The 13,945-nt window shown below is 45.1% G+C and overlaps 1 protein-coding gene across 4 annotated transcripts in view; it reads right to left on the minus strand.

Moving 5' to 3' along the window:
- Nucleotides 1-13,408, minus strand: part of LOC141156711 (flavin-containing monooxygenase 5-like) — a 260,478-nt gene extending 247,070 nt beyond the window's left edge. For 3 of the 4 annotated variants that reach the window (XR_012247705.1, XM_073642995.1, XM_073642999.1), the window contains exon 1: nt 13,278-13,408. The gene's annotated coding sequence lies outside the window, so the exon portion shown is untranslated. The remainder of the gene's footprint in view (nt 1-13,277) is intronic. The other variant, XM_073642997.1, reaches the window with a different exon arrangement.
- Between the last annotated feature and the right edge of the window lie 537 nt (nt 13,409-13,945).

Genomic DNA, 13,945 nt, shown 5'->3' on the forward strand with positions numbered 1-13,945 from the left:
CGCAGTCAGGGATATTTTTAAAGGAAAATTCTGAATTAATTATAGATGTGGATTCAATATTGATATTTTCATCTCCTATATAGTTGGAAGAAGGCATAGGATTATTAAAATTATAACTGCGAGTGGCTCAATGGAGTAAATACGCAAGTATTGTAAATATGGGGAATCTAAATGTATGAGTTCTAATCCCAGCAGATACTGGTTCATCTATTGGTGATAAATTCGTTATACCTTAGAATTGGGAGAAATATTTTTCCCTTATTGGTGATGTAGTAGATAAGATAAAAAATGGAGTTCTTAATATTGATGACATCATTATATTCTAGAATCGGGAAGTAGTAAATAGGATAGTAAATGGAGTCATATGACAAATAATTGTATTAATTTTATAGAGAAATTATTTTTTATTGAATAGGAAAGAACAATATATAGTTTTTTTGTTTTTGTTTTTTCCCTTTCTAAATCAATATAGAGTTCACTTTTAATTAACTGCTTAATACCTTCTAGAAGTGCACATGTGTTTTTAATTGATGAAAATTGATCGAGGGGTTGGATTAGTTCCTCTCCTCTTTTTATTCTATATAAAAGACAATTATGATTTTACCTGATGAAGGCTAATTTTATGTATAGCCGAAACGCGTTGTTTGTATAAAAATAAACTAGATTATTCCTGAAAGATTTGGAGTAAGTAATGAATCACCTGGAAGCGCTCCCTGACAAACTGGAAACTCTTTCTTGCACCCCAATCACAACGCAACTTTCATTTCTTATACTGCTGAGGTAAAATGAAAGATATGCTATGATTGGATGCAATGAACATCAGTGGTGTACTGCCAATGGCGGCAGGCCATGCCACTGCTATCAGGCCTGTGAGCCCTCAACGCAGCGGGCCCTCCCCGCACTGGGCCCTCCACGCACCGGGTCCTCTTTTGCTGACATTCCCTCCTCCATCATCATTGCTTGTGCTGATGGCCAGAGTGGGAGCCCAGTGCGAGCCATGATGACGCAGGAGAGCGCTTCAGCAGACTCTTCCACCCCATCATTATTCCTTAGCGTCTGAGATTTCAGAGCAGCGGGCACGATGACGTCATTACAGGGCGCCCACTGCTCTGAGATGTCCGGCGCTTCACAACACACGTTGAAGAGACTGGAGCATCGGGTGAAACCAAGAGAGGTGAATACTGCATTTATTTTTTTAAATCAGTGACCGGTGGCCATAATACAGTATGGGGGGTGCATTATATTGTGTGGTGGACCATGGTGGGTGCATTATACTGTAAAGAGGATGAAGGGGGTGCATTATGCTGTATGGGGGACCATGGGGTGTATTATACTGTATGGAGGAACATGGTAGTGCATTATACTTATGGAGGACCATGGGGGTGCATTATACTGTATGGTATACCATGGGGGTGCATTATGCTGTATGGAGGACCATGGGGGTGTATTATGCTGTATGGAGGACCATGAGGTGCATTATACTGTATGGAGGACCATGGGGGTGCATTATACTGTATGGAGGACCATGGGGATGCATTATACTGTATGGGGGATCATGGGAGTGCATTATATTGTATGGAGGATCATGGGGGGTGCATTATACTGCATGGAGGACCATGGGGGTGCATTATGTTGTATGGAGGATCATGAGGGTGCATTATACTGTGTGGAGGATCATGGGGAATGCATTTTATTATATGGAGGACCATAGTGAGAGCATTACATTCTATGGAGGACTATGGGGAGAGCTTTATACCATATGGAGGATTATGGGGGGGTGCATTATACTATATGGAAGGCTATGTGGGGCTATTAAAATATGTGGGGATCCATCATACTGTATGCAACCAATTATACTATGTGAAGGTTTGTGTGGGTCTATCATACTGTAAGGTGACCATTATACTGTTTGGAGGGCTAGTGCGGGCCATTATACTGTATGTAGGCCAATTAATGTGCATGGAAAGCTGTGTGGGGGTCATAGTTTTGGAATCATACTATGTTGGGGGTCACCATACTTTGACTTGGGAGTTTAGGTGGGGTACAGTAGGGTCATTATACGGTGCATATAAAGGAATTCATAATGGGGGTATCGTACTGTGTTTGGCAGGCACTTTTGTTTGCATAATACTTATGGGGGCAATGAAAGAGAAATCTAGGACTTTAGCATGAGGAAAATTACTTTGTAAAGGCTGGAAAATTGTGAGATATGATCTTTAGTGATGGGCAAGCACTAAAATGCTCGGGTGCTCGTTCCTTGGGTCGAGCACATTGGAATACTCGGGTGCTCGACCCAAGCAATGAGCCCAATGTAAGTCTAAGGGAAACTCAAGCATTTTTCAGGCGGCTCCCCCCGGCGGTTGGCAGAGGGCCTAAAAATTGCCCAAATCGATGGGAACAGTGCTCAAATGGCATGGGAACAGCATGGGGAAGACCTCTGGAAGCATTTCTGACTCCCAGGTCACTTCTGTCAACAACGTTGTCAGAGGTATTATGCCACTTTTACAGACTCACAATAAAACATACAAAAACGAAACCAAAATAGATTTTCCTGGGAAATATGTTAAGGAACATCCTTTCCAGGGTAATGACTTGTGTAACCTTCCTGGCGGCATGCTTGCATGGTGCACCACCTCCTACCATGCAAGACCGCAATCTTACCTGTCAGTCCATGCTGCACTCTTTGTTTCAGTTCCTGCTGTGTCCATGTCTCTTGTCTGATTGCTTAGGGCGTCGGCGCGGCTTTCTGCTTGTTTCTTATAGCTATCATGTGCACAGTCCTAATGCGTCCCCAGCCTATTGCTGTGAGTCACTGGATACTTAAACCCCCTCCACCCAGTAGGATGTGCCTGAGCAACACTTTCACTCAGTTTGTATTTTTCAACTGAGGTGCCAGGTCCTGTCCTGACTCTAATATATAATAAGTAATCCCGGCACATAAATTGAGAGAACAAGAAAATGAAGTGAAAAAAGAAAAAATTATTTTATTGATTGAATCCCAGAAACCTTAAAATGTAATATCATACGTAAACACTGGCCACTGCTGAAACAAGCATATCCTTCTATTCCGCAGTTTGATCTACCACCATAAATTTGTAACAAAAGAGCACGTAATTTGAAAGACACCCTGGTTAGGGCAGACATAGGTTCCCTTTCTATTCCATCAAGGCGGATGCATTTGGCCACTATACTCAAGGGCACCTTTCCATGTCTACATTGCCTCCAATGCTCGCATATTATTAAGGGCACACATTTTTCACATCCATGCACGGGGAGGCTTTTTCCTATACAAGGGTATTTTACATGTGATACATCCTTTGTGATTTATCTGATTAAGTGCCCCTGCGGTCTCTGATATGTTGGCGAGACTACCCAACATATCCGAGACCGCATTTCCAAACATAAATCTGCTATTCGGTGCAAACAGACTGTTCTCCCCATCCCCCATCACTTTGTGACCATGGGACATAATATCTCCCAGTTACGCTTCCAGGTTTTGGAACAGATACCACCTGGAAGGAGGGGGGGAATCGAATTTTGAAATTGCGCCAGAGGGAAGCCTATTGGATCCATTTGTTGCAGACTTTGGAGCCAATGGGCCTCAACAGGGAATATGATGTTGTAACCTAAGGATGTGACGTGTTTTGACCTCTGTCTTTGACAACACTCCATTATGTCTTTTTGCCCTATGTGTAATAATTTCTTTTCCCATTTTACCATATGGTTCATGAATTCTATGTCTCTCTTCTATTTTAGAATTGAAATTTTCCGGGCTCCATACAAGTTACTACCATCGGGGGGCACCGTTATTTCCTTCTTCCTATGTTTTCATCTATTATGGCTCTGCGCATGCGCTGGCTTGCGTTCCACACTTGCGTTTCACATACCGAAAACCGGAAGTTACGCACTCCGTTCATTTCCTCTTTTCACTGGGGAGCGTATTTAACCGCAATGCGCGGCAATCACTATACACCTGATGGCACGCCGGCTTACATATCTCATATGATACTCAACTAAGGTAGGCACCAGTTGTCCCCTCACTCTTGATGCACTTGGTTAGAGCATTAGCATGTTGCCATATGGATTACAACTGCTCCTTTCTCTTTTTCTCATTTTCTTGCAGCCCCGATATTTTCTGCATACTTCTGACTCTGGGTCAAGGGAACACAACTCCTACTTCTAACCGAACGGCCTACATACATAGGTTCTCTTGTTTAGGGTGATTTTGCCCATAAAGACCCAGCCGAATTATATGTTATAACTTCTTTATACTTTTTGTGCGCACATTTGTGCAATATATTAGAGCACTATTGAGCCTATTTTTCCGGGCTATCAGGTATTTGATTATTATTCACTCTTTACTATTTGTTGTCTAATATGACTAAAATGACTACTGCTTATTCTTATTTTCTTATTATAGGACCCTGATATATGGGTTTATCCTATTAAGCTACATAAATGGCTTTTTCTGAACCAGCTTGATTTGAGGTATTAACTTCAGTTTTTTACCTGCTTTTTGTGCCTTACAGCACGTGAACAATTATAACAACAGTACAATGTCTTTTCTTCAACTGTTCATGTACCTTGTTGTGTAATAATTTGGTATGTATCAGTAAATATGATATTATCTTTCTATGTAGATCCTTATCCCTGATGAAAGTCATGATATGATTGAAACGATCGTCGGATGTTTATTGGATCTAATTTATTGATAATTTTCTGGGATTCAATCAATAAAAGAATTTTTTCTTTTTTCACTTCATTTTCTTGTTCTCTCAATTTGTGTGCCGGGATTACTTATTATATATTGGATTTTCCTTTTTCCCTGAGCACCAGTACAATATCAGTAGAGCACAGCTTCACTCTTAATAACTGTCCTGACTCTAGTCTGTCCGCCACCCTGGGGGCTGAGTACCCAGAGTTTTTTTCCTGTATCTTGTTCCCGGTTCAGTTCCAGTCTGAACAGTGTCCTAGCCCGTTACTTGTTTCTCTCTATGTCCGTACCTTCCCTTTGCCTGCAGTGTCTGAACTTACACCTAACTCCAACTCGTTGTCTCTGTACTTTTGTTTGTGAGTTTTGTGTCCACTTGCTACTTCATTGTAAGTACCTTGTGTGTATCTGGTTCTGCTTGTCCCCTTTCCCTGCCTCCGTATCTACCTCCTGTGTTTTAACCATCTTCCTGTATTTTCCAGTCTGTTCCATGTGAACAGAGCCCTGCCCTGTCTGCCTTCACCTTCTGCTCTGCTTGTTCACCGCTCAGGCGGTTCCGCTCTGCTTCGCTTGTTTGCCGCACCTGCGGTTTTGCTTCGCTCTGTTTGTTCTACCGCATCTGCGGGTTTTGCTCTGCTCTGCTTGTCTACCACATCTGCGGGTTTTGCTCTGCTCAGCTTGTCTACCGCAGCTGCGGGTTTTGCTCTGCTTTACTTGTCTACCGCATCTGCGGGTTTTGCTCTGCTCTGCTTGTCTATCGCATCTGCGGGTTTTGCTCTGCTTTGCTTGTCTACCGCATCTGCGGGTTTTGCACTGCTCAGCTTGTCTACCGCATCTGCGGGTTTTGCTCTGCTCAGCTCGTCTACCGCACCTGCGGCTCCGTTCCTGTGTCCCTATCCTGCCTGTGTTTCTACCTACCAGTACCCGTCTCTCTGCATGTCAGCCGTGCCTGCCTGTGCCCACCTGTCTGCATACCAGCCGTGCCTGCCAGTGCCCACCTGTCTGCATACCAGCTGTGCCTGCCAGTGCCCACCTGTCTGCATATCAGCTGTGCCTGTCAATATCCACCTGTCTGCATACTAGCCGTGTTTGCGAGTACCCACCTGTCTACATGCCAGTCTAGCCTGCCTGTTCCTGCATTCCCCGATGTGGGTCAACAGCTGTGACCGGGGTCTGACCTGGAGGAGCACCTGGTCCCTCTGCTCGGTTCCTCCTTGGTTCACGGAGTCGACTGAGCCGCGGTACGACCTTGGTCGGATCGGGTTGATACTTAGTTACGCCCCTCCAGGCACTCCTCGGTTCATGATACAGTGGGATCACTAATCACGCTCAACGCAGTCAGTCCAGGCGGGAGCGTAACAACTTGTATATAAGGCAAAATAAATAACCAAAAACAAAAATACTCCTACACACCTTGGGCTATGTTCACACGTAGAGTTTTTGATGCGTTTTTGCATCATGTTTCATTTAAGAAGGAGGGACTCTGAAAGTCACAAAGCCTATTTTTATAGGGCCATCAGGCAGCCTTTACTATTTTTAGAGAGCCATCAGACAGATAGGCTTTGTTGTTCCCATTACTAAAGAGTGGGTTTCCTATACTGTTATTGCGCATGCAGTGAGTGGCAGGGCTGCCCAAAATTTGGACGCACCCCAATACCCCTTTGAAGAGACTTAGAGGAGAGCCTCCTGAAAACAATGTTCCCATTATTAGGAAGTGGGTCTCCCATTGTGTTTCCCTATGCAGTGAATGCAAGGGTTGCCAAAAAATTGGAGGCGTTCCAATGCGCCTTGGAAGAGACGTGGAGGTCAGAGGGCCTCCTGAAAACAATGTTCCCATTATTAGGAAGTGGGTTTCCCATTGTGTTTGCCTATGCAGTGAATGCAAGGGTTGCCAAAAATTGGGAGGCACTCCAATGCCCCTTGGAAGAGACGTGGAGGAGGGCCTCATAAAAAATGTTCTCATTAGAAAGTAGCCGGTCTCCTATACTTGTAATACCCATGCACTAAGTGTATGAACATTTACCCTAGGGGAGTATACATGAACATACTGTAGAAAAAATCTTTTTTACAGGCATCATAAACACCCTTTAAAAAAATTATGTGGGTGTTGCATCACAGACCACGGTCACCCTGGTGATATGGTGGTGGAGGATAAGGATGAGGAGAAGGAGGAGGACAAGAGCAAATAGCCAAAATCAGTAAGCGTATACCCATGTGTGGGTGTGAAAAGGTGCCTAGGAATACACCTCCCAAAAAATGACACTGGATTTGAGTTTATATTACGCTGCTATCATTCGGTGGTGTTGAGAAGTTTGGCCCAATCCGGCCCTTGTTCATTTTTATAAAAGTCAGCCTGTCACTATTTTCAGTTGACAGGCGGATGCGCTTATCAGTTATAATTCCACCAGCGGCACTAAAAACCCACTCTGATAAAACGCTAGCGGCAGGGCAGGCCAGGACTTCCAAGGCGTAGAGATCCAGTTCATTCCACGTATCAAGCTTGGATACCCAATAATTATAAGGCACAGAGGAATCATGGAGGACGTTGGTACGGTCGGCAAGGTACACCCTCAGCATCTTCCCAAACTTTGCACTCCTTGTAAGAGTACCGCGTGCCTTGGGGCCTGTGCGAAAGGAGGGGCTGAAAAAATTCTCCAAAACTTTGACAGTGTTCCCCTGCCTCTGCTGGATTGAAGTTGTGTCTCTCTCGCCTGTAGTCCTTGGTTGTCCAATGAATTGTGACCTCTGCCACCAGTGTTTTCAGATGGGAATTTTTTTAATAGTTCCGCAACAAGGGTCTTCTGGTACTGCCCCATTTTTATAGACCTGTCCGCCTCAGGAATAAGAGATATAAACTTCTCCTTGTAGCATGGGTCTAGAAGTGTCCCCAACCAGTAATGACTCACTCAAAATTTGGAGAACGCAAGGGTCATGGGAAAGGCAGCGTAACATAAACTCAGCCATGCGTACCAGACTGCTAACAGGCAAGACTTCCGTGTACTCACCAAGAGGACGACTGACCATGCTCTCCTCCTCCTCCTCCTCTCTGTCCTCAGGCCATCCACGATGAACAGACGGTATGATAGATGTACAGGTAGTACCGTCTATGGCGCATGAAACTAGCTCCTGTTCTTCATCCTCCTCCTCCTCTTTCTCATTGTCACCCAATCCACTTTGGGATGAGATGAGGCTGGGCAGCGTGGAATCACCCTGTATGGTTCCTTGCTCCATCTCATCGTGCTCCGCCTGCAATACATCCTCTTTGTTTGTGAGCAGAGAGCATTTCAGAAGACAAAGAAACGAGATGGTAATGCTAATTATGGCGTCATCGCCGCTCACCATCCTGGTGGAGTCCTCAAAGTTTTGGAGGATCCAACATATGTCTGACATCCATGTCCACTCCTGAGTTCTTATGTGTGGAGTCTGAACTGAATACCGACGGCCTTGTTGATGCTGGTACTCAACAACTGCCCTCTTCTGCTCACAAATCCTTCCCAATATCTGCAGTGTAGAGTTCCAATGCATGGGGACATCACACACCAGTCTCTGAGCCAGAAGCTGCAAACGCTGCTGAAACACGGCAAGGGCGGCAGAAGCTGTAGTTGACTTCCTAATATGGGCACACAGGCAGTGTACTTTAACAAGCAGATCCGGCAGCTCTGGGTAGGATTTGAGAAACTGCTGAATCACGAGGTTAAGCACATGGGCCAGGCATGGTACGTGTGTGAGCTCGCCTCGCCTCAGAGACGCCACCAGGTTCCGGCCATTGTCACACACGACCATACCTGGCTGTAGGTTCAGCGGTGTGAGCCACAGATCTGCCTTCTCTTTCAGAGCTGTCCACAACTCTTCAGCATTGTGCGGTTTGTCACCTAAGCATATTAGCTTCAGCACATCCTGTTGCCACAGTGCTGCAGTGCTTCCAGCTTGTGAGTGATGTGGTCATTTCGGAGATGGAGGCTGAAGAGGAGGAGGAGACAGAGGAGGATGAGGTGCAGGAGCTGTAGACTGTGGGGGCAACCCTAATTGACCTAGGGCCCGCAATCCTTGGCATTGGGAGGACGTGTTCCATCCCAAGGTCCGACTGGGTCTCGGCTTCCACTATGTTAACCCAGTGTGCCGTCAGCGAGATGTACCGTCCCTGCCCACAAACACTTGTCCTCGTGTCCATGGTTAGTTGGACTTACCCGGTAACTGTGTTGTGGGGGGCATGGCTAATGTTTTGGGACACATGCTTTTGTAATGAGGGGACGGCACACCGGGAGAAATAGTGGCGGCTAGGGACCGAGTACCGAGGGACGGCCGCTGCCTTCTGATTGCGGAATGCTTCTGTCTCCTTGAGCCTAAAAGGCCACATTTTGAGCGCAAGCAGTCACGAAATGTGGGAACTTAGTAGTGTGGCCTGTGGGGCGTTGGCTGCGTATTTGTGCTTGCGTTCCATGGACTGGGGTGTGGACAACTGAATGTTGCGCTGGAACAAGGATGTGGACGTGCTTCCTGATGCTGCTACTTGAGAGTGTGCAACGACAGGTGCAGGGCAGGAGGCATCTTCGCATGCACCATGGATGGGGAATTGGCTTGCATGCACAACAGTGGAAGAAGCAGTGGTGCCACCCACAGACACTGTTCCTGGACTCTGGGTTTCGGCAAACTAAGTCGGGTGCTTTGCTGCCATGTGCCTGATCATGCTGGTGGTGGTTAGGCTTGTAGTTTTGCCACCCCTGCGGATGCTGGACTGTCAGGTGGTGCAAATGGCCTTTTTGGGGTTATCGGCAGAGTCTTTAAAAATAACCAGACTCGTGAAGACCTAACAGTTGTACTGGCAACTTCCTTTGTGTTGGTGTTACGGGGAACTGTTGCCTTCCTTCTCTCTGCGGCCACCACACTGCTTCTTCCTGCCTGTTGGGGTGCTCTGCCTCCCTCCCCCTGTGTGCTGCTGTCCTTGCTCTGCATGTCCTCCTGCCAGTTTGGGTCAGTTACTATATCATCCACCAACTCGTCTTCCACTTCCGCACCCTGGTCCTCCTCCTGACTTTCTGGCAATTGTGTCTAATAATTGTCCACCTCTTGTGACACTTTCCCATGGTTGCCTTCGTGTGACCGCGGCTGCTCTAATATTTGGGCATCGCTACATACGATCTCCTCTTGACCCGCTTTAAGTGGACCGGGCAAGAGGCCCGAATCTATAAATGGAAAAGTGAACAGCTCTTTGGAGTGTCCAAGTGTGGGATCAGTTGTCTCTGGGCACTCGGCATGGTGGGAGAAAGGAGGTTCAGGGTGAGGAATATGCTGTCCAGGCTCACAGCTACTGAGACTTGACTATGTGGAAGACAGGGGGGTGTTGGTGGTGGCTAAGTGACTGGAAGCATTATCTGATATCCAACCAATAACCTTTTCACACTGATCTGTGTTCAATAGTGGTGTTCTGTGGTCCCCTATTAATTGGGACAGGAAGGTCGAGCGAGAAGATGTGGGTGTTTGTTCTGGCACAATTTCAGCTTGCACACGGCCTCAGCATCTGCATGCACCATCACCATCTCTTCCAGTTCCCTGTCCCTTGCCACGTGCCTTGCCCATTTTAAATGGAGGACAATATCTTCCACTCTTACTACAAATGGCTGAATTTGGAGCGAACTTATATGTGATCCGTGTGACAGAGAAAACACAGTTTTAAATAGCTGGCCTGTAGGTAACTATTTTTAACAACAAACTGGTGTCAATAGCTTCACTGACACACTGAAACAAATTTTTAATGGAGGCCAGAAATGGCAGTATTTTCTGAAAACGTATATGTGATCCGTGTGACAGAGAAAACACAGTTTTAAATACCTGGCCTGTAGGTAACTATTTTGAACGGCAAACCGGTGTCAAAAACTTCGCTGATACACTGAAACAAATTTTTAATGGAGGCCAGAAATGGCAGTATTTTCTGAAAATGTATATGTGATTCGTGTAACGGAGTAAACACAGTTTTAAATACCTGGCCTGTAGGTAACTATTTTTAACAGCAAACTGGTGTCAATAGCTTCACTGACACACTGAAACAAAATTTCAATGGAGGCCAGAACTGGCAATATTTTCAGCGCAATTATATGTGATCCGTGTGACGGACAGACTACAGTTTTAAATAGCTGGATTTTTAGCGCTGTAATATGGAAAGGACCTGGCTTTATTCTGCAGTGCCAACAAGCAAATGACACAAAAAAACGGTGTTCTCTGGATTGCTTTTTAAGTAAATAATGAGGATTAAGATCCAAAAAAAATTATTCCTGGCCCCTAACACGTGGGCCTATGTCTAGAAATGTCTAACAGCAGCAGCAGACAAAACTGGAATGGGGCCTCTTGTGCTATATGCACTGCAGTCTGCTATATACACTGCCTGCCTGATATCTCTGCAGATTGATTAGTCCTCAGAAGGACTGTTTGTTGAGATTGATATGTGTAATTTACTTCTGTTCTACCTACACTACCTAATAAACAAGCCAATCTCTCCCTAGCTCAGCAGCACCTCTCCCTACACTGTCTGATTCCGGAGTGACTGTGACGAGCATGGCGGCGCCAGGTCTGATATAGACCTGATGACGCCGTGCAGCCAGCCAATCACTGTAATGCCACAACCAATATGGCTGCTACATTACAGTGAGTGGCAGGCAATTCCTGCATGTTCATTGGCTGTGTAAAGAGCACCAAACATGCAAGGAGGGGACCCGAGCTCCCGTTGAGCAACACCGGAAATACTCGGCGAGCGCCGAGCATCTCGAACAGTGAGATGCTTGGGCGAGCACCGAGCAGTAGCGAGCATGCTCGCTCATCACTAATGATGTCCTGTGACCCCGACAATTATTTAATTTTTTTTGAGGGGGTGGGGGGCAATTAGAACTTCAGATATGGGGCCCCATGATTTCTATGTATGCCCCTAATGGACATCACCACACTCTCTGGAAGCTGGGTTAAGAAAATCTTCTCTGCCCACAGCAGCCAATCACAGCGTCCATTATTTCTTAATTTCTAACCAATTTAATGATACCAAAATCCTCTACCAAAGGTCACTTAAAGGGGTCAAAGTATGGTGCAAGGAAAAAGCCTATGGAGTCAGTGTTTGAAAAAATTGTATGTGATGGAATTTTTTCTATACATTTTTACTGAGTTCAGCGATTGAAAGTATATAAAAAATCACCTCTTACTTTTCAAACAATTTTTCCATTGCAGACCTGTGCAATTGTTTTTTTTATATATCTGGTTGGATTTCAGCAACATTTTTGAAACCTTAAGGCTGTGTGCCCACGATGCGTTTTTTAAGCGTTTCCGCAGCAGCAAAAACGCTGCAGAAACGCTTAAAAAACGCATGGTGGAAGGCCTGCCATGTTCCCCAATGATAATCCGCATGTGCTGTACACATGCTGCGGAAATTTCCGCTGCGGATTATTATTGCGAAAAAAAATTCAGCACTACCAATTATTTTGCGGAAGTGCGGCGTTTTTGCCGCCATTGACTTGCATTAGAATGCATGGATTCTGCTTCACTAGATAAGGACATGCGGAATGCATGCGTTCCAATGTGGGGATGGTACCCAGGTCTAGAGGAGAGGAGACTCTCCTCCGGACCCGGGTACCACAGAAACTGTGAAAAAAAGAATAAGATAAAAAATAAATATTATACTTACTTTCTGATGGCCCCCGGTGTGCTTGTCTTGGCTTGCCAGCAGCGCGCGATAGACTGGAGGACCTGCGCTGACGTCATAGTCATGTGATGGGTCACGCGACGCTGACGTCGGCAGGTCCTTCAGTGTACCGCCGCCGGCAGCCAGGACGGAGGGAAGCAAGACTGCGGGGGCCATCAGAGGGTAAGTATATATTTATTTTTTTATTTTTTACCATTCTTTCGGTCACAGTATATACGTAAATCCATGCCATTTGCATGGATTTATATAATGTGAGCAAGTTGACAAGCACTTTCCAAGTGATGCTAAAATCGCTTGGAAAGCGCTTGTCAACCCACATGCGGAAATGCAAGTGAAGAACGTTTCACATCTGCATGTCCCTGGCAGGAAAACGCATGTACAATCCGCATGCGTTTTTTTCTGCTAGGGAGATGCAGAAACGCTCAGGAAAAAATCCTGAGCATTTCTGCATCGTGGGCACATAGCCTTATTGTTTGCCGTCTGCTATTTTGAGCTCAAAAACCTTTCTTCTCATAGAAACTGCACAACAAGTAACTTTGCCATGGTCATCTATTGCTAGAGTAGAAGAAAAGACGACAGTCCTTTATAACTGAGTTTGCTCAGCTTATTGAGGATTCGTGCTTATAGAAGCAGCAGCTGCGTGTATGACATTGCTTTTTTCCCTGCAGCGTGCAGTTTTTACAGACATGAAAAATGCAGCTTTATTATTAGGCTTTCCTCTGGACATTATATATAAACTTGCTAGTATAATCTTTTACATAAGTGATCACTAAACACGCAATATGAAAAATATGACTTTGCATTGAAATAAATACACAGTTATTGTTATTGTCCTCTTGACCTGGCTTGAAAAAAGAAATACATTGCAGAATGGAATCAACTTACTTTGAACCGCTGCTTACCGCTGAGGTAGAGGGAAAATGTGTTTACGTTTTCACTTAGACATTGACATATGAAAACAGAAATCTGGCCAGACACTCATCTTGCAGAGCAAAGGACAAAGTGTAGTTATTCTTGTGAATAATTAACCAGAAGTGACCTTAATGCAGCTAATTATTTATTTGCTGCAATTCCAAGCAGTAAACTGTTAATCACAGAAAATACTCCCTGATTTCATCAGATACATACTGTATGAAAAGTATAAGATATATCTTTCATTCAGTTATTTTAAATAAAATAAAGCCTATAGCACAGCTATAGATTCCCATATCTATAATATAACCGGGGATGCGTGTCTCTGTCTGAAGCCTCGATAGACTGAGCATGCTCAGTGTGGCGCCATGACAACAATATGTCCAGGAAAAGAGAGAGAGGAAGAGAGAGACACATTCATGAGTACACCACCCTGTATCCTCAGTACATTATACATACAGCGTTCAGCATAAGTGAGCACACCCCCCTGTATTCTCAGTACGTTATACATACAGTGCTCAGCGTAAGTGAGTACACCCCCCTGTATTCTCAGTACGTTATACATACAGCGCTGAGCATAAGTGAGTACACCCCCCTGTATTCTCAGTACGTTATACATACAGCATTCAGCATAAGTGAGT

This window comes from Phyllobates terribilis, unplaced genomic scaffold, assembly GCF_046119375.1.
Source record: "Phyllobates terribilis strain yellow unplaced genomic scaffold, ASM4611937v1 Scaffold_8__6_contigs__length_399053987, whole genome shotgun sequence".
Taxonomy (NCBI): domain Eukaryota; kingdom Metazoa; phylum Chordata; class Amphibia; order Anura; family Dendrobatidae; genus Phyllobates; species Phyllobates terribilis.